General features: G+C 47.1%; 2 non-coding genes across 2 annotated transcripts; both read left to right on the top strand.

The window, feature by feature from the left end:
- Positions 1 to 9,562: 9,562 nt before the first annotated feature.
- On the top strand, positions 9,563 to 9,635 carry Trnat-ggu (transfer RNA threonine (anticodon GGU)). The gene has a single exon. It is a non-coding gene; the product is annotated as a tRNA-Thr (tRNA).
- A 1,313-nt stretch (positions 9,636 to 10,948) lies between these two features.
- Trnat-ggu (transfer RNA threonine (anticodon GGU)) lies at positions 10,949 to 11,021 on the top strand. The gene has a single exon. It is a non-coding gene; the product is annotated as a tRNA-Thr (tRNA).
- The last annotated feature ends 9,585 nt before the right edge of the window (positions 11,022 to 20,606 follow it).

Genomic DNA, 20,606 nt, shown 5'->3' with positions numbered 1-20,606 from the left:
TTCTGTCTTATTTCAGCCAGCCCTGATCCCCATTTTCTGATTCGCTACATGCTTAGCGGGGGCCTCTGTTCTGGCAGTCTTGGTGCCAAAGGTAGATTAAGAGGGTTGAATGCTCGTCGACCACTAGCGACATGTCGTAGACACTCGAGTGTCTACGACATGTCGCTGGGGGTTAAAAAGAACGTCCCCTTCACCTCGAGTAGTCGGAGTGGTGCTGCCTACCATCCCCAAGTGCAGGGAACAAAAAAAAAATACCCTAACATAAATACGCGAAATTGTGGTGGGGACACAGCCCCGCCGGTAGCGTTGTGGTTATCGCACGAGACTGGTATTCTGGAGGTCGTGGGTGCGGATCCCACCCGTTGGGCGTTTTTTCACTACTTTCTTTCTGACTCAAAAAATTTTTCATCTGGTTCTATGACGCACCACAACCTCCCCTTTTCTTTTCGAGGTTTTCTTGACTGCCAACCCCTATTTTCTGTCTTATTTAACCGAGCCCTTCATTTCCCATTTTGTCACTCGCTATTTATGTATATATACATAAATATATATATATATATATACATATATATATATATATATATATATATATATATATATATATATATATATATATATATATATATATATATATATATATAAATATATATATATATATATATATATACATATATATATATATATATATATATATATATATATATATATATATTGTGGGCGTGGGTGAGTGCATTCAACGTTAATGAGCACTTGTTTCGCTGTAGGATCCTTATATGTGCTGTGGCCAATCGCCGTGAGTTGGTAGGGCCAATCTCTCATCTGTGCATACCCATTATAATCATCATCTGTAGATAATCATGGTCACGAGTGGCTTGTTCTGTCGAGTCACCGACGGGCGGATTAAAACCCAGACTGCTGGTACTGCTGCCGACTTGTGTGGGGTCTTCCCTCGCCTTACAAGTGGTGGAGGTTGCTTCTTTCGATCCTGACCTCTCCCTGACCAAGCTGCACCCCTGGAGCTCCGTTCCGGCCGCCGTGTACTACCGCCAACCCAACCAATGGAGCGAAAAGGCGCACCGAATGCTTGCGCTTCTACCTTGCCGGCATGGATTGTGACTTGCCCCCAGCGCGACCCTCCATCCTTCGCTGGACGTCGTGGGGAAGACGTGGAAGAGTGGCTTGACCAGTTCAACCGGGTCTGCCAGTTTAACAGGTGGGACGACAAGTCCAAGGTAGAGAACGTCGGTCTTTCCCTGCATGAAGTTGCGAAGAGGTGGTATCTTAACCAAGAGCACACCATAACCGATTGGGCCTCTTTCACTGAAAAGATCCGCCAGATATTTGGCACACCGTCTGCTCGGTCAGATGAGGCCAAGAGGACACTAGATTGCCGCTGGCAGCGCCCAGACGAGACATATTCGTCTTACATTGAAGACGTCCTCTCTCTCTGCCGTCGGGTTAACCCAGACATGTCAGAGGCTGACAAGGTTCGTCATCTCCTCAAAGGCATCGCAGAGTTTGCATTTAACTCGCTTGCCCTGCAAAATCCAACTTGTGTGGATGATGTTCGGACCACCTGTCAGCGCTTGGACCAGCTAAAAGCAATTCGCCTGCAGCCAAGACAGGAATGAGCTCCTCTTCCTCATGAGTCGGAGCTGCGTGCCCTTATACGCGATATTATCCGCGAGGAGCTGAAACAGCAACGCCCACCGTGTCCTCATGGTGACCGCTGCACCAAGCCTGCCAGTGATTTGCGGGGAATGATTAAAGAGGAGCTGGCGTCGATGACGTGTAGTCCACGAAGCGCCCCCGGAGTGGTTCTCGGCACGCCTTCGTACGCGGACGCAGTTTCGCATGCGCCGGTCTCGCCGATTGGAATTCCTGTGGCTCCGCCCATGGTCGGCCAGTTAACGGCCATTTACTCACCGCCCCCTGCTTCGAATGCGTATTACAACTGGCGACCTCTTCAGGATTTCCGTCGTAACGAACGGCCGGTCTGCTTCTATTGTGGAATCCGCGGCCACATCTCGCGGTTTTGCCGACGGCGCCAGCAAGATGAGCGGCGAGGCTACGCGCCCTACGAGCGCGACGTTCGCTACAGCTACGGACCTCGACGACCTGGATATCCACCTCACGACCGCTCCCCGTCGCCTCAGTTTTCTCCAGACCGTTCGCACCGTCAACTGGATCCCAGACGCCGTTCCCCTCCGCCCGGACGCCGTTTCGTCTCGCCTCTTCGCCCCGTTTCGAATGACGCCAACCACCTTCCGGTAAACTAGATGCTGCAGTTTACGGAGGGGAAACTGCATCGTGCGAACTGTTCACAACTCCTCCGGCGCGCCCCTCGAACACTTTACCTGTAATCGTTGAAGGAATTTTTGTACAAGCGTTAGTGGACACTGGAGCCAGTATTTCGGTTATGCATAGTGATCTGTGCGCTCGACTACGCAAGGTGAAGACACCCTACAATGGCCCTTCGTTATGTAGTGCAAATAGGAATCTTATAGAGCCTGCCGCATCTTGTACAGCACGTGTAATCATCGGGAATGATCGTCACCATATTGAGTTTGCTGTTTTGCCAGAGTGTGCTCATCAGTTAATTCTTGGATGGGACTTCCTTTCATCAGCTTCTGCGGTTATAACCTGTCGCCAACCAGCCATTCGCATTTCCAACACAGAGCCTTCGCCTGCACCGAACTCACGACAGCAGCTCTTAACCTTGCGCATGGACTATGTTTTACCACCCGGTGAGGAGCAAGTTCTTGTAGTGTCCTCCAGCAGCATTTTCGAAGGTGATGTAGTAGCGTCTCCTTCAAGCCGCTTGCTTTCCCGGGGAATCGCTCTGTCCGCATTCCTCGTCCGTTTTTCCCAAGGATCTGCAGCTCTGGCCGCTGTGAACACCACCCGAGAGCCGATTTTACTGCCTAAAGGCATGACCGTCGCTTCTGTGATTGATAGAGAGCCTGTCTCAGTCCTCTCCAGTGCAGTACCCTCCTCGCGAAAGTGTGACTTTGCTTCTTCGGCTGGTATATCCAGTATCGCTGCAACTATCAGCCCCGACCTTACGACGAAGCAAACGGAACAGCTGCTCACGATACTCGCGAAGCATGTTGCATCCTTTGACGTGAGTTCCAGCACTCTCAAACGGACGACTGTGGCTGCCCATGGAATTGAGACGGAAGACTCGGCGATTGTGCGCCGGCGACCATACCGCGTGTCGTCACATGAAAGGAAAATTATTGAGGAGCAGGTCGCTGAAATGCTCAAGCGCGACGTTATCCGCCCATCGTCGAGCCGGTAGTGTTAGTCGAGAAGAAGGATGGGTCCGTTTGCTTTTGTGTCGACTACCGGGCGTTGAATAAAATCACTCGGAAAGATGTTTATCCGATGCCTCGCATCGACGACGCTCTGGATAGTCTCCAAGGAGCGGAATACTTCTCGAGCCTCGACTTGCATTCGGGGTTTGGCAGATCCCAATGCAAGAAGATGACAAAGAGAAGAGGGCCTTTGCCACCCCAGACGGGCTTTTCGAGTTCAACGTGATGCCATTTGGGCTTTGTAATGCGCCGGCAACGTTTGAACGAATGATTGACACCGTACTTCGTGGCCTTCAATGGAAAACTTGCCTGTGCTACCTGGACGACATCATTGTTTTTTCAACTACATTTGAACAACACTTACAACGTCTGGACGAAGTACTCAGCTGTCTCTCAAATGCGGGACTGCAGATCAACACAAAGAAATGCACTTTCGCCAGCAAATCTATTAAAGTATTAGGACACGTCGTAAGCAAGAACGGAATACAACCTGACCCAGAGAAGATTTCGGCCGTTTTAAATTTTCCCCGTCCACAACAGCAGAAAGACCTCCGCAGCTTTCTCGACTCGGATCATACTTCCGCAGATTTATCCAAAATTTCGGAACAGTTGCTTCGCCTCTACATAACCTTCTCCGTCCTGGCATCCCTTTCGTTTGGACAGAAGATTGTGAACGGGCTTTTCAGACGCTCAAAGGCGACCTCACATCGCGCCTCGTGCTTTGTCATTTTATTGACAGCGCTCCAACGATACTGCACGCAGACGCCAGTGGGAAAGGCATCGGTGCCGTCTTACTACAACTGGATGCTCAACAGAAGGAGCGGGTGGTCGCCTATGCCAGCCGTTCACTTACGACGGCGGAACAAAACTACAGCATAACAGAGCAGGAATGCCTCGCTGTTGTTTGGGCAATCCAAAAATTCCGCCCTTACCTATACGGCCGGCATTTCACTGTCGTTACCGACCACCACGCGTTGTGCTGGCTGTCGACACTCAAGAACCTTTCCGGACGCCTTGGCCGTTGGGTTCTTCGTCTACAGCAGTACAGTTTTTCCGTTACATACAAGTCCGGGAAGAAGCATTTGGATGCAGACGCCCTTTCACGTTGTCCGTTGTCCAAATCGCCAGCCCCTGCCTCCGCATCGACCCAGCCTGCTCTGCCCATCGCACCCATTCCTCATGCCATGGCTTCGGACACAGTCAATCTATCCGCCCTGCAACGTGCCGATAGTTACTGTCGTCAAATAATAGAGAGAATTGAAGGCTCTGCACCACCAAACAGCCGCCTACGCCGACAGCTGAGGAACTATAAAATTGTGAATGGAGCCCTCTGCCGCTACAGCCACCATCCTGCAGGCAGTAGATGGGTAACTGTTTTACCTCGGAAGCTCAGGGCAGTCATCTTAGAGGCGTTCCACGATGACGCGTCGGCTGGGCACCTAGGGTTCGACAAAACGTATGACCGAATCCGCAGTCGTTTCTATTGGCCTGGGATGTCGACCAGCGTGGCAAAATACGTTTCATCTTGTGACAAATGCCAGCACAGGAAACGCACTACATCTGCCCCAGTTGGTCTGCTACAACCAGCTCCCTGTCCGCCTTCGCCGTTTGATACAGTGGGCATTGATCTGTATGGGCCACTTCCGCTAACACCTGCTGACTATCGCTGGATTGTGACGGCGGTAGACCATTTGACGCGGTACGCAGAAACATCACCTCTGCGATCGGGATGCGCTCAGGAAATTGCAGATTTTGTGCTGCAAAATATCATCTTGCGCCACGGTGCCCCTCGAATCATTTTGAGCGACTGTGGCAGAGCCTTCCTATCCCAAATTGTGGCTGAAGTGCTTCGAGCTGCCAATACTGTGCACAAAACTACCACGGGGTACCATCCTCAAACCAAGGGCATCACCGAACGTTTTCATCGAACTCTGTCCGACATGCTGTCCATGTATATAAAGCCGGATCACAGCAACTGGGATCAAATTCTTCCTTTTGTAACGTTCGCCTACAATACGGCCATCCAGCGCACCACAGGCTACTCCCCTTTCTTCCTGGTTTTTGGACGCGCCCCATCCTTCATCATTGATACCAATTTCTTTTCCGCACCGGACTCTCCTGCCGGACCGTTTTCTGACGTGTTTGTATCTCGCCTCAACCACTGTCGCCATCTGGCTCGCCTTCACACTGAAGCCGCCCAGCAAGAACGGAAAAATCAGTACGATTCAACTCACCAATCCGTTCACTTCCGCCCTGGGGAAGAAGTATTACTTTGGACGACCGTACGCTCCCCCGGCCTATGCGAAAAGTTTTTGCATCGATATTTTGGTCCGTACATTGTGCTTGAGCAGACATCTCCTGTGAATTATCGGGTGTCTCCGGCAGCTTCCCCCACTGACCGCCGAAGGCGAGGAACTGAAATAGTTCACGTCTCCCGCATGAAACGATACAACCAGCGCACACCGTAGCTCACTGCGACCAGGAGGTCGCTTCCAGTCGAGGGGGGAAATAGTGTGGGCGTGGGTGAGTGCATTCAACGTTAATGAGCACTTGCTTCGCTGTAGGACCCTTATATGTGCTGTGGCCAATCGCCGTGAGTTGGTAGGGCCAATCTCTCATCTGTGCATACCCATTATAATCATCATCTGAAGATAATCATCGTCACGAGTGGCTTGTTCTGTCGAGTCACCGACTGGCGGATTAAAACCCAGACTGCTGGTACTGCTGCCGACTTGTGTGGGGTCTTCCCTCGCCTTACAATATGTATATATAGGGCCGAATGACGTGACAAGCACACGTCATTCGGCCCTATTAAATATTTCGAAAAAAGCCGAATAGCACTGGCAATGACGACTGCAACCTTGATATATTATATATACATATATATATATATATATTTATATATAGTATATATATATATATATATATATATATATATATATATATATATATATATATATATATATATATATATATATATATATATATATATATGAAATGAGGGGCTCGTTGAAAATAACACAGAAATAAGGGTTGGCAGTCGAGAAAACCTCGGAAAGCAAAGGGGAGGATGTGGTAGATCATTGAAACAGATTAAGAATTTGGAAAGAAAGAAAGAAAGTGAAGAAAAAATGCCCGCCAGGTGGGATCCGAACCCACGACCTCCAGAATACCGGTCTGGTGCGATAACCACTACGCTACCGGCGGGGCGATTTTCCCATTCACTTTCTGGGGTATTTATGTTAGGTATGTTTGTTTCCTATGCTTGGGGGTGGTAGCCAGCGCCATTCGGACTAATCGGGGTGAAGGGGACCTTCTTTTTAACCCCCGGGTCGTGACTCGAGTGTCTACGACATGTCCAGAGTGGTCGACCAGCTTTGAACCCTCTTAAGCTCCCTTTGGCAACAAGACTGCCAGAACAGAGGCCCTCGCTATGCATGTAGCGAATCAGAATAGGAAATGAGGGGCTCGTTGAAAATAACACAGAAATAAGGGTTGGCAGTCGAGAAAACCTCGGAAAGCAAAGGGGAGGATGTGGTAGATCATTGAAACAGATTAAGAATTTGGAAAGAAAGAAAGAAAGTGAAGAAAAAATGCCCGCCAGGTGGGATCCGAACCCACGACCTCCAGAATACCGGTCTGGTGCGATAACCACTACGCTACCGGCGGGGCGATTTTCCCATTCACTTTCTGGGGTATTTATGTTAGGTATGTTTGTTTCCTATGCTTGGGGGTGGTAGCCAGCGCCATTCGGACTAATCGGGGTGAAGGGGACCTTCTTTTTAACCCCCGGGTCGTGACTCGAGTGTCTACGACATGTCCAGAGTGGTCGACCAGCTTTGAACCCTCTTAAGCTCCCTTTGGCAACAAGACTGCCAGAACAGAGGCCCTCGCTATGCATGTAGCGAATCAGAATAGGAAATGAGGGGCTCGTTGAAAATAACACAGAAATAAGGGTTGGCAGTCGAGAAAACCTCGGAAAGCAAAGGGGAGGATGTGGTAGATCATTGAAACAGATTAAGAATTTGGAAAGAAAGAAAGAAAGTGAAGAAAAAATGCCCGCCAGGTGGGATCCGAACCCACGACCTCCAGAATACCGGTCTGGTGCGATAACCACTACGCTACCGGCGGGGCGATTTTCCCATTCACTTTCTGGGGTATTTATGTTAGGTATGTTTGTTTCCTATGCTTGGGGGTGGTAGCCAGCGCCATTCGGACTAATCGGGGTGAAGGGGACCTTCTTTTTAACCCCCGGGTCGTGACTCGAGTGTCTACGACATGTTCAGAGTGGTCGACCAGCTTTGAACCCTCTTAAGCTCCCTTTGGCAACAAGACTGCCAGAACAGAGGCCCTCGCTATGCATGTAGCGAATCAGAATAGGAAATGAGGGGCTCGTTGAAAATAACACAAAAATAAGGGTTGGCAGTCGAGAAAACCTCGGAAAGCAAAGGGAAGGATGTGGTAGATCATTGAAACAGATTAAGAATTTGGAAAGAAAGAAAGAAAGTGAAGAAAAAATGCCCGCCAGGTGGGATCCGAACCCACGACCTCCAGAATACCGGTCTGGTGCGATAACCACTACGCTACCGGCGGGGCGATTTTCCCATTCACTTTCTGGGGTATTTATGTTAGGTATGTTTGTTTCCTATGCTTGGGGGTGGTAGCCAGCGCCATTCGGACTCGAATGGCGCTGGCTACCACCCCCAAGTGACACTCGTGACACTCGGGTCACGACCCGGGGGTTAAAAAGAGGGTCCCCTTCACCCCGATTAGTCCGAATGGCGCTGGCTACCACCCCCAAGCATAGGAAACAAACATACCTAACATAAATACCCCAGAAAGTGAATGGGAAAATCGCCCCGCCGGTAGCGTAGTGGTTATCGCACCAGACCGGTATTCTGGAGGTCGTGGGTTCGGATCCCACCTGGCGGGCATTTTTTCTTCACTTTCTTTCTTTCTTTCCAAATTCTTAATCTGTTTCAATGATCTACCACATCCTCCCCTTTGCTTTCCGAGGTTTTCTCGACTGCCAACCCTTATTTCTGTGTTATTTTCAACGAGCCCCTCATTTCCTATTCTGATTCGCTACATGCATAGCGAGGGCCTCTGTTCTGGCAGTCTTGTTGCCAAAGGGAGCTTAAGAGGGTTCAAAGCTGGTCGACCACTCTGGACATGTCGTAGACACTCGAGTCAGGACCCGGGGGTTAAAAAGAAGGTCCCCTTCACCCCGATTAGTCCGAATGGCGCTGGCTACCACCCCCAAGCATAGGAAACAAACATACCTAACATAAATACCCCAGAAAGTGAATGGGAAAATCGCCCCGCCGGTAGCGTAGTGGTTATCGCACCAGACCGGTATTCTGGAGGTCGTGGGTTCGGATCCCACCTGGCGGGCATTTTTTCTTCACTTTCTTTCTTTCTTTCCAAATTCTTAATCTGTTTCAATGATCTACCACATCCTCCCCTTTGCTTTCCGAGGTTTTCTCGACTGCCAACCCTTATTTCTGTGTTATTTTCAACGAGCCCCTCATTTCCTATTCTGATTCGCTACATGCATAGCGAGGGCCTCTGTTCTGGCAGTCTTGTTGCCAAAGGGAGCTTAAGAGGGTTCAAAGCTGGTCGACCACTCTGGACATGTCGTAGACACTCGAGTCACGACCCGGGGGTTAAAAAGAAGGTCCCCTTCACCCCGATTAGTCCGAATGGCGCTGGCTACCACCCCCAAGCATAGGAAACAAACATACCTAACATAAATACCCCAGAAAGTGAATGGGAAAATCGCCCCGCCGGTAGCGTAGTGGTTATCGCACCAGACCGGTATTCTGGAGGTCGTGGGTTCGGATCCCACCTGGCGGGCATTTTTTCTTCACTTTCTTTCTTTCTTTCCAAATTCTTAATCTGTTTCAATGATCTACCACATCCTCCCCTTTGCTTTCCGAGGTTTTCTCGACTGCCAACCCTTATTTCTGTGTTATTTTCAACGAGCCCCTCATTTCCTATTCTGATTCGCTACATGCATAGCGAGGGCCTCTGTTCTGGCAGTCTTGTTGCCAAAGGGAGCTTAAGAGGGTTCAAAGCTGGTCGACCACTCTGGACATGTCGTAGACACTCGAGTCACGACCCGGGGGTTAAAAAGAAGGTCCCCTTCACCCCGATTAGTCCGAATGGCGCTGGCTACCACCCCCAAGCATAGGAAACAAACATACCTAACATAAATACCCCAGAAAGTGAATGGGAAAATCGCCCCGCCGGTAGCGTAGTGGTTATCGCACCAGACTGGTATTCTGGAGGTCGTGGGTTCGGATCCCACCTGGCGGGCATTTTTTCTTCACTTTCTTTCTTTCTTTCCAAATTCTTAATCTGTTTCAATGATCTACCACATCCTCCCCTTTGCTTTCCGAGGTTTTCTCGACTGCCAACCCTTATTTCTGTGTTATTTTCAACGAGCCCCTCATTTCCTATTCTGATTCGCTACATGCATAGCGAGGGCCTCTGTTCTGGCAGTCTTGTTGCCAAAGGGAGCTTAAGAGGGTTCAAAGCTGGTCGACCACTCTGGACATGTCGTAGACACTCGAGTCACGACCCGGGGGTTAAAAAGAAGGTCCCCTTCACCCCGATTAGTCCGAATGGCGCTGGCTACCACCCCCAAGCATAGGAAACAAACATACCTAACATAAATACCCCAGAAAGTGAATGGGAAAATCGCCCCGCCGGTAGCGTAGTGGTTATCGCACCAGACCGGTATTCTGGAGGTCGTGGGTTCGGATCCCACCTGGCGGGCATTTTTTCTTCACTTTCTTTCTTTCTTTCCAAATTCTTAATCTGTTTCAATGATCTACCACATCCTCCCCTTTGCTTTCCGAGGTTTTCTCGACTGCCAACCCTTATTTCTGTGTTATTTTCAACGAGCCCCTCATTTCCTATTCTGATTCGCTACATGCATAGCGAGGGCCTCTGTTCTGGCAGTCTTGTTGCCAAAGGGAGCTTAAGAGGGTTCAAAGCTGGTCGACCACTCTGGACATGTCGTAGACACTCGAGTCAGGACCCGGGGGTTAAAAAGAAGGTCCCCTTCACCCCGATTAGTCCGAATGGCGCTGGCTACCACCCCCAAGCATAGGAAACAAACATACCTAACATAAATACCCCAGAAAGTGAATGGGAAAATCGCCCCGCCGGTAGCGTAGTGGTTATCGCACCAGACCGGTATTCTGGAGGTCGTGGGTTCGGATCCCACCTGGCGGGCATTTTTTCTTCACTTTCTTTCTTTCTTTCCAAATTCTTAATCTGTTTCAATGATCTACCACATCCTCCCCTTTGCTTTCCGAGGTTTTCTCGACTGCCAACCCTTATTTCTGTGTTATTTTCAACGAGCCCCTCATTTCCTATTCTGATTCGCTACATGCATAGCGAGGGCCTCTGTTCTGGCAGTCTTGTTGCCAAAGGGAGCTTAAGAGGGTTCAAAGCTGGTCGACCACTCTGGACATGTCGTAGACACTCGAGTCACGACCCGGGGGTTAAAAAGAAGGTCCCCTTCACCCCGATTAGTCCGAATGGCGCTGGCTACCACCCCCAAGCATAGGAAACAAACATACCTAACATAAATACCCCAGAAAGTGAATGGGAAAATCGCCCCGCCGGTAGCGTAGTGGTTATCGCACCAGACTGGTATTCTGGAGGTCGTGGGTTCGGATCCCACCTGGCGGGCATTTTTTCTTCACTTTCTTTCTTTCTTTCCAAATTCTTAATCTGTTTCAATGATCTACCACATCCTCCCCTTTGCTTTCCGAGGTTTTCTCGACTGCCAACCCTTATTTCTGTGTTATTTTCAACGAGCCCCTCATTTCCTATTCTGATTCGCTACATGCATAGCGAGGGCCTCTGTTCTGGCAGTCTTGTTGCCAAAGGGAGCTTAAGAGGGTTCAAAGCTGGTCGACCACTCTGGACATGTCGTAGACACTCGAGTCACGACCCGGGGGTTAAAAAGAAGGTCCCCTTAACCCCGATTAGTCCGAATGGCGCTGGCTACCACCCCCAAGCATAGGAAACAAACGTACCTAACATAAATACCCCAGAAAGTGAATGGGAAAATCGCCCCGCCGGTAGCGTAGTGGTTATCGCACCAGACCGGTATTCTGGAGGTCGTGGGTTCGGATCCCACCTGGCGGGCATTTTTTCTTCACTTTCTTTCTTTCTTTCCAAATTCTTAATCTGTTTCAATGATCTACCACATCCTCCCCTTTGCTTTCCGAGGTTTTCTCGACTGCCAACCCTTATTTCTGTGTTATTTTCAACGAGCCCCTCATTTCCTATTCTGATTCGCTACATGCATAGCGAGGGCCTCTGTTCTGGCAGTCTTGTTGCCAAAGGGAGCTTAAGAGGGTTCAAAGCTGGTCGACCACTCTGGACATGTCGTAGACACTCGAGTCACGACCCGGGGGTTAAAAAGAAGGTCCCCTTCACCCCGATTAGTCCGAATGGCGCTGGCTACCACCCCCAAGCATAGGAAACAAACATACCTAACATAAATACCCCAGAAAGTGAATGGGAAAATCGCCCCGCCGGTAGCGTAGTGGTTATCGCACCAGACCGGTATTCTGGAGGTCGTGGGTTCGGATCCCACCTGGCGGGCATTTTTTCTTCACTTTCTTTCTTTCTTTCCAAATTCTTAATCTGTTTCTATGATCTACCACATCCTCCCCTTTGCTTTCCGAGGTTTTCTCGACTGCCAACCCTTATTTCTATATATATATATATTTATATATATATATATATTTATATCGGATCAGTTACCTAATTACGACATTTAATTTTTCGTGCAAAACATTTTTTACCGTGCACGGACGTTTACAGGCGTTATTATTGGTGGCACCTGGGCACAGTTGCTTTCTGCTGGGGTATATTCTGGCATATTTATACTTGGAACTAACACAAGCCCCGTGTACATGGGTGCGACGGGGGCGGGGGAGTTGATGGGCGGGTTCAGCTTACCTCGACGCGTCCGAGTTTATATGAACCCCGTTCCCAAGAATCGAGGTGAGGGGAGCTGCGGGGTTCACGGAAAAGGGGCTACCGTATTTTCACGATTATGACGCGCACCCTCTTTCGCTAAAATGTAGCTTAATATTTGTGTGCGCGTTACAATCGGGCTCAAAACCGAAATAGGCTTTAAAGCGGCCAGCAGCATTGCCATCCGCAACTGACACGAAGTACCCGCAAAATATAGCTCAATCGAATAAAAACAATCCGTCAACACCACGTGAGTGAATTTCGGCGTACTGATTCCTCAATTGCATGCCGCATACCCTGGTCAGGTGTTGCACATTTTTTTGTGCTTCTGCTTAGCCCCTAACGCTTAGAATTATGAAAATCAAGGCACTTGAAATCGCAAGCAGCTTCAGTGTTCCCCGCTACAACTTTATTTCCAGCAGCAGCTGGATAAGCAACCTTGTGAAGCACAATTCATTTCTGGCTTCCAGAGCTGCATACGGAAAATAAAATCTCCCTTTTCCAGGCACGTGGTGTCATGTCTTTTCCGTCTGCGCAGTACCGTCAGTGTCACTTTTTTTTTCTAATTTTCCTGCGCGATGTTACCCGCGCATTATGATTGGGGGCGCGTTAGAACCGCGCAAATACGGCATTCTGCTCCCAGCGGCCCGTCGACTCAGCCCGACGAGCGAGCTAACCAACCCCCTGCCTCCGAGTTGACTGGACTCGCCGCGACAGCTCTCTGACCCACCCCGTGCGCTTATACATGGGGGTTTCGAGTCCAAAAAACCTGTTTATTTCGACTCAACGCGCCCTCGTCGGGTCAATGTAAACGGGGCTACTGAAATACACCCGGATAATATTCGAAAAAAAAACCGATATCACGATGACTATCAAGAGAAAACAATAAGTGGCATTTGGGTTTAGTTTTTTACGCAAAGCTTCCCCAATATGCGGTGGTCAAATGGATCCGTAAAATAGTCCTATTGAGAAAAACAAATGTCACCACTGAGTCTCATAAGCGCCACAAACACTCCGAAAATATGGGCAATAATGCATTGCAGAAGAGAGTTATGGACCGTTCTACCGTAGCATGGTAAAATTCGTGTTCACGCATCTGCTCAGTGCCGCGTTCACACTCAACTCGCTTACCCTAAATGCGTTTAAAAAACGGTTTGCTGGACATAAATAGGTCTGCTCAGTATAATAAATTTGCCCAGTGTGTTTTAGTTCACGTCGCACTGACTGGATACCTGCGCCGTTGAATATTAGGATGAACTAAGCGCGGACACCGCAAATGTACGGCCTCGCGTGTAAAGTAAATGTTAAGATGTAGTTAACAGTCATCTATGCACTGTGCAGATAAAGAAAAAAGGGCGTACAGTCGTTGCGGTGCGAATGTGCAGTTAAAGTGCGCGAATTTAACGTGCGGGAATTTAACATTGCTATAACCGAAAATGCGGATCAAACGTATATCAACGGCGCGGTCACAAGTTTAGCTGGGCTTAAATTCTTTTACCGAGCCGCAATGTTTTTTTTTCTTTGCTGCCTTCATTTTCGCCGCACCGACCTAGCACATATTACGTAGCAAATTGCTCCAATGTCATGACAATGTGATTTTAATACTACCCGGTTCCTTCGGTTCCTTAGACACAAGACATGACTTCATGTCACAAAGAGCTTAAATGCACTCGGAACATACACCCCAGGCAGCACAGGACTGTTCGGCCTAAAACAGGCCGGTGTACTTTGGCCGGTGATTTTCTGTCGGGCCGTTTTCCGGTAGCCATGTTTGGCCCATGTCCAAATGTGGGCCTTTTGGCCGTATACGGCCGTACTCCCATGGCTGTCCAACGGCCAGTGTCCGTCGGCCAGTCGACCGGCTTACGGTCATACGGCCAGATTCCAGCCGTAGGGCTTCGGCCATTCCAAAGCCACCCATGTACGGCCGAAGTACGGCCGCCAGAGGACAGCCGAGATGCGGCAGTCGGACTCCAGCCGGACTAAAGCTACCGGAAATACGGCCGTGCTACGGGCATTGGAGTTCAGCCACACTACGTTAACTGTACTGAGGCCGGTCACTGCATGTCGCGCAAGCAGATGACTCATTCGCGCAGTGCAGAAGCAGCACAAACCCAGAATTTTGGGTCCAATGCAGCCACATTAAAGTGAGCTCGCGCGCAACGACCAGCCGTCAAGCTTACAGCGCAGCCTTGCTTAATTACCAGCCTCAGTTGACAGCAAAATTCATTTATTAAACAGTGCTCACAAATTGTCGTTCCTTTAATTGCTGTGCCTTTTTTACTTCCGAACACCGAAAATATTCAGTTCTTTGTAGAGCTTGAAGAGATGTATTGTCCAGGTCCTGATATCCTCTGTGGGGCGGCTTACCTGTAATAAACAGGGAAAGAGGAGGGGGGGGGGGAGGCGGAGGATGGCGCATACTTTAGTGGGTTGAATTTCAGAGAGATAAATTGCGCCGCTTTTAGCCAATTTCTTTTAGGGCAATATTCCGGAACACTTTCATGCTATGCCTACATAAACTATTTTTATAACAGTTGCTTCACCAATTTTGATGTATTTAAAACCGGCGTGAATGCCTTTACGAAGCGTTTTGGTTCTTAACAAAACACTCAGGAGCATTTAATATAACTCCTTCATAAAAAAGTATGTCCAGTTTTTGCCCATTTTTCTTGCAAAGACATTTTCTACTCCATCAACTTTTCTGATGATCTCGCGCAGGGCTGATCCTAAGAAGGAGCGAACAGGTACTTTCATTTTCAATCTATTTTAATGTTGCTTTCATGAGTATACGTCCACACTACTTAATAGTCCAAAGAACTTAATTTTCTTCTAATGTCACACTACGTTCAAAAAATTCTACACGCGTTGCGAATGACGCCCTGCTTCAGGTGGCTGCAGTTGTATCCCTCTGTGTTCACGCAAGGAAAGGCGTAAAATTAGAGTTATATAATTTGTTTTAAACCAATAACATAGCAATGGTAGCATGCATACAGGAAACCTTGCATACTGCAACGAATAGGGCAATCAATATTTTATTGGTCAAGGTTGAATGCGTAGGGTTCTCAACCCGTCGGAGGCAAACTTGCACCTCTGGAACTTTATTTATTTATTTATTTTTATTCATTTATTTATTCATTGTTTTATTTATTTATTTATATATTTATTTATTTATTTATTTATTTATTTATTTATTTATTTATTTATTTATTTATTTATTTATTTATTTATTTGATGCCTGCTTGCCTTTGCATGATTTTCGGAAGGGAGATACATTAAAGCATTAAATATGAGACAAAATAACAAAATAGTTCTACAAAGCGCGCTTAAAATTGTCAATATAAACAGTTAATGCAATGATACGTGGATGATAATTACACTGCAGTATTGATGTAAAATAAAATGAATCGCGCAAGGCGTCACCTTTAAAGGAAAGTTAATAATTTGCTTTAAGCTAGCGGTCCCAATTTGTGATGTGTAGACTGGCGCTTGGACATACTCCTCCCCTTCTACTCCAGTTTTCGAATGATAGATATTACGAAAAAAGTTCAACCTGTGGTTTCGTCTGTGATCTTTCACGTCCTGCCATTTCAGTTTACTTTTACTTTCTCTCATGCTAAGTTGAGCGTGCTAATTACCTAATACGAATCGCACTGACATATTCTGTATGTTTTCGAGTGTATCAACCAGCTCTTTTGTGGAGGGATCCACGAAAACACATGCGTACTCCAAGATTAAGCGCACATGAGTGAAATACGGTTGTTCTTTTCAGTTAGATGGAGGTTCACTGAAATTTCGTCTCAGAAAGCCAAAAACATAAGCAGCCGTAACCTTTATGGTGTGAACCTGCCTATTTAACCTCTAACCACTCCCTAAATAAACTCCTAGGTATTTATATTCCTCGGCCGTTGCCCCAGCAGCATAATTTACGGTATACGTATTCAATTGGAATGAAGGTTTTCTTGTAAAGGTGCCGTTAACACACTGTTTAACATACAAAAAAATTTTCTGAATCAGCACACCAGGATGTTATTAAATTCGAATAAAGCTGCAGGTATACGGAATCACGTTCATTCGCTATAGTCCGGTAAACTACACACTACTTTTGAACAAAGCTATAGGGCCAATAGTAATAACAATGCAAAAACCGATTCATTCTGTTCATATGATGAAATGTACTACGCAGAAGGTGACATGGAACACCATCATTTGATTTTTTGCAGTCCAAGAATATACAGTCAACCACTTAATCTTATGTATTTCAAGAGCCAAATAGTGCGTGAACTCAACAATCTGCGTTGAGCAAGAAAATCCTGACAAAATCCGTGTTTGGTAGGATGCTGGTGATTATGTTTACCCAAATGAGTCTTATCCCAGGAGTAGCTAAGCTCACCTTCAAACATCGGAACTAAATTAACAGCTAGGCTTCGTTAGTGAGAAGGCTCTGTTGTTATCGCAAATTTAAAATAATTTTTTTTCTAAATAGGCAGTCGTAAAATTCCATGAAGTAACATAGTGCAGGGCATGAAGTTGATCCTACCAATGCACGAGCGAGTCGCTTCTACGTTTATCACCAACAACATAGTGCAACATTGCTTGTCGCAGTTTAATTGTAAGCTGAATAACTTGCGCTTTTGCTCGCACTTGCCTTTCTTTGGTATTGAATCCTTGACATGGTGGGGGTTTAGCTCCTGCGTGGTGGGCGCTTGCTCGACGCCCTTGAAGGCCAGTTATTCTGGTGAACCATCTCCATCTCGGATCGGACATCTCTGCCGGGTCGATGTCTCCAATGCTCTCCATTTCTTGAGGGGGCGAATAGCCTCGAGCTGATGCGTCGACGAAGCCGGCGGCAGAGGCGTGGTAGCGGCGATTACTGGCGAGGCTTAGCTCACCCGTCGGTGTGGCACAGTCTTCTTGTGGCAATAAATTACATTTCGATGGCCCTCAAAGGTTCCCTGCTAATGTCCAGTGAGTCCTTGCACCTTGCCCGTTCACCGAGAACACTCATTACTGTTTGACAAACGATGTTCGTTCATTTAAAACGTAGAAACACGGAGCGGATAAAAAACGCGTCCCCGTCGTTCGGCTTCCTAACGGCTTTTTCTCCCCCATGAAAAAACCGGTTGGTCTCCTTCCAAACACGTCTGTTCATGAATTCTCGGCGCCCAGGCGCGTGACGTTGTTCGGCTGTATACCGTTTGCCGAAAAAATGACGTATAACAAGATACCTTACGTAGGCCGGTCTCCTCTTGAACACCGGTTGCCAAATATTCTGTGGCCATTCGCTTGCCATAATTCGGCCGAGGACAGCTAACCGAATAAAAAACGTATATTCTGGGGCCGTACGTCGGCCGGTATCCTTCATAACACTGGTTGCCCGAAGAAAACGAATATTCTACCGCCGGATGCGTGGTTCACCATTGAAACAACAAATGCACGGCAGCCGCGCTCCGGCCGGTCTCCGACACGGGCAGACGAAAAAATACCGAAGCGCTGGTTGCCGAATGTTGGCCGTTCAACGCATGGTCAGTGGCTGCCAGAACCTGGATGCTGGCCGGACATGCCAGAAAGCGGCCATAGACGGGCCGGTCTTGGGGCACATTTTCTGTCCCGCCTGGGACGCTACATGATCAGACGCAAGCAGCCGTCTGCCAAAACAAGCGCGAATTCAGGTGGAGAATTATTGCGTTACGAAAACCTTACCACAACTGAGTAACATACTACGCAGCTCATAATTATGCTGGGAGTTAATCGCGCACATGACAAATACACGGCCTCTTATCCAAAGCGAAGCTTACGACGTGACGAACTCGGCGCTGCGCGCAGTGCCTGCACAGAACAAAGAGTGCACAACGTTGACGAGGGAATATGTATTTCTTCGTAAGGGACCGCTCACGCTTGCGCAGAATTTAACAAAGTGAGAACAAGTATTGAAAAACTCACCTCGCAAAAGAGTGATAGCAGCGTCGGTTTGAAGTGTACTCGTCCAAATCTATGCACCCAAGCGTTTCTCCTTCTTCCTGGACGTAATAACAAATTCTTTTGCCATTCCTGACTCTATTGCTCCTGCCAAAGGGATAACACATCAGAACTGCGAAGCAACCTAAAGCCACACCGATGCGACTTTTGCTCGCAACGAGAAGCTAATTCTTACTTTGCTCTCCGGTGGCGCCTACGATAAAGGCGGCACTGAAGCTACGCAGACAAACATGGCGCCGCCCCGGACGGCGTTCCACAATGTCTCAGCTGGTGAGCCGACCCGCCTGCGGATGCAAAGGAAACAAACGGTAGAGCTACCACGGGACTTTTATGTTGGCCAGTGGCGGGGGCGCTGGCCGGAGAAAAAGAAAATAGCAAAACACGGAGCAGGTATGAAGCACGGGTGTGGGCGAAAGGTGGCGAGATCATAGAATGTTGCTACCTTAGTTATTTCAGTGGCCTTAATACAGAAAGCACATTGTAGTGTACCCGACATACCATTCACCGGCCGAACGCATGATTTCTTTGGCGTGTTTGTTTGGTAATTATCAGAAGCGAAATTTCTACACCTCATTTATTCTCACACATATCGCATCACGGTTCTTTAACTAGCGATCTTTGTCTTTATAAGATTTGCTTTTATCCTTGCATACTGATTTTATTATTTACCTGTTCATCCCCAGTTATCTAACGACTCATTTGGCGCCTTTGCCAGAGTTGGCTTTGCGGCCTAAATATCCAACGTCATTATTATCACACAAAAGGTGAACTCATCACTAACAGCGCATGTAGAGAAGCTTGGTCTAACCCTGGACGGAGGGGGGCTTGAGTCGTCACGCCTGCAACTTTGAGCATTGGATCGCGCCATGAGTTCGGTACAAAATAGCCACTCTGTAGTATTGGTGGTAGATGTGTAATCTGTCCTATTACGTCGAAATATTATCATTTATTTTCGTAAATTTGATTGGTGATCTCCAATATTTCATTTAATTACTACAGATAAATCTGAGGAATATCTTGATGTTGATATTTTACAGTACGCTACAAAATTTGGCAGATTTCCGAAGCAGTTTGTGGGTGTTTTTCTAAGGCCAGAACGAAGGTTTCTCTTGCGAAATCTCGAGTTAGCCAAAAAACGTTTTTACTCTTCTTATAACTGTGTTATTTTTTTATTTGGAAACACCTGATTTCTACTTGCTTGAAATATTCTTGTATTCATAGTGTATTTCTGAGTAATCCACTGGGCGAAAATTTCACACTCGTTTAATAGAATCTCAAGCTTAGGATATGAAATACATGCAATTACAAGCCGAGAAGCGGCTCCTTTTTTTGCGGTTGTGTTTAATTTTGTGATTTGATGGTTGTGTTTGTTTTACAAACAGTTTTTTTAATTTATCGTATCGGTTTGTCGAATTCAGAACAGAAAATTGTAGTTTCAATTACGGAAAGTTCAATTACGAGCAAAAGGGGAAGAAGGCCACTCACTCCTATATCGGCTGCGTTGACGCAAGCATATTTTTGTTCTCACGAACAAAGACATATGAACTGAATCGAGCAACTTGACTAGAGAACAGATTACAGTCTTCACGAGAACTTAATCGAGCAATCTGACAAAATATTTTGTCAGATGTACCATCAATGACCTTCTTGACTGATATGTCACCCAAATACATTTGTGTTCACCGTTTTGCAGTGTAGTGGTACATTTCTCTTTGAGCTTTCTGGGGAAACTTGTGCATGCAATTTCTCTAATACAACTTTCTACTATAATTTCACCAATATAACCTTCACAATTTATTTCGACCCTCCTGATGTTAGAATCATTACCAGTTTTCTTGTTGCTATCCTGTTTTGGTGTACTTTTACGTATTTTATATCAAGATAATGTTTTAATCGCGGAATATTTCATCGTTCCATTCCACTTTGCAAGGCGAACACGACGGCCTACAAGCTTTCTGCACACTTACTTTGCTTTTTTATAGTTGTCTCAAAGGCGTGGCCTTCTCCCATAGTGCAGCGTCTATATTAGCCGACAGGAATTCTCGTTATATACATACAGCTTCCTTTTTTTGTACCCGGTTATATATACATATTATAATGTCGTTGATACAGCTTTACGGCCATTTATTTTTGTGGAAACTATAACAAAAGTAACTGGTGACATTTTTCTTTCAACCAGATACAACACGTTCTTTGGAAGCTCATTGAACTTAAACATGCCGGTAATGTAAGTAAAGCATTTGCATGTTTATCATACATAGTGAAACAGCGTACACGGCATCATTTTAGGGGTTGTATAAATTA

This window comes from Haemaphysalis longicornis, unplaced genomic scaffold (genome assembly GCF_048455015.1).
Source record: "Haemaphysalis longicornis isolate Haplotype H1 unplaced genomic scaffold, Haemaphysalis longicornis Haplotype H1 scaffold_17, whole genome shotgun sequence".
NCBI lineage: Eukaryota > Metazoa > Arthropoda > Arachnida > Ixodida > Ixodidae > Haemaphysalis > Haemaphysalis longicornis.
Note: the sequence above shows the minus strand (reverse complement) of the source record. Positions and strands in the feature narration are given on the sequence as shown.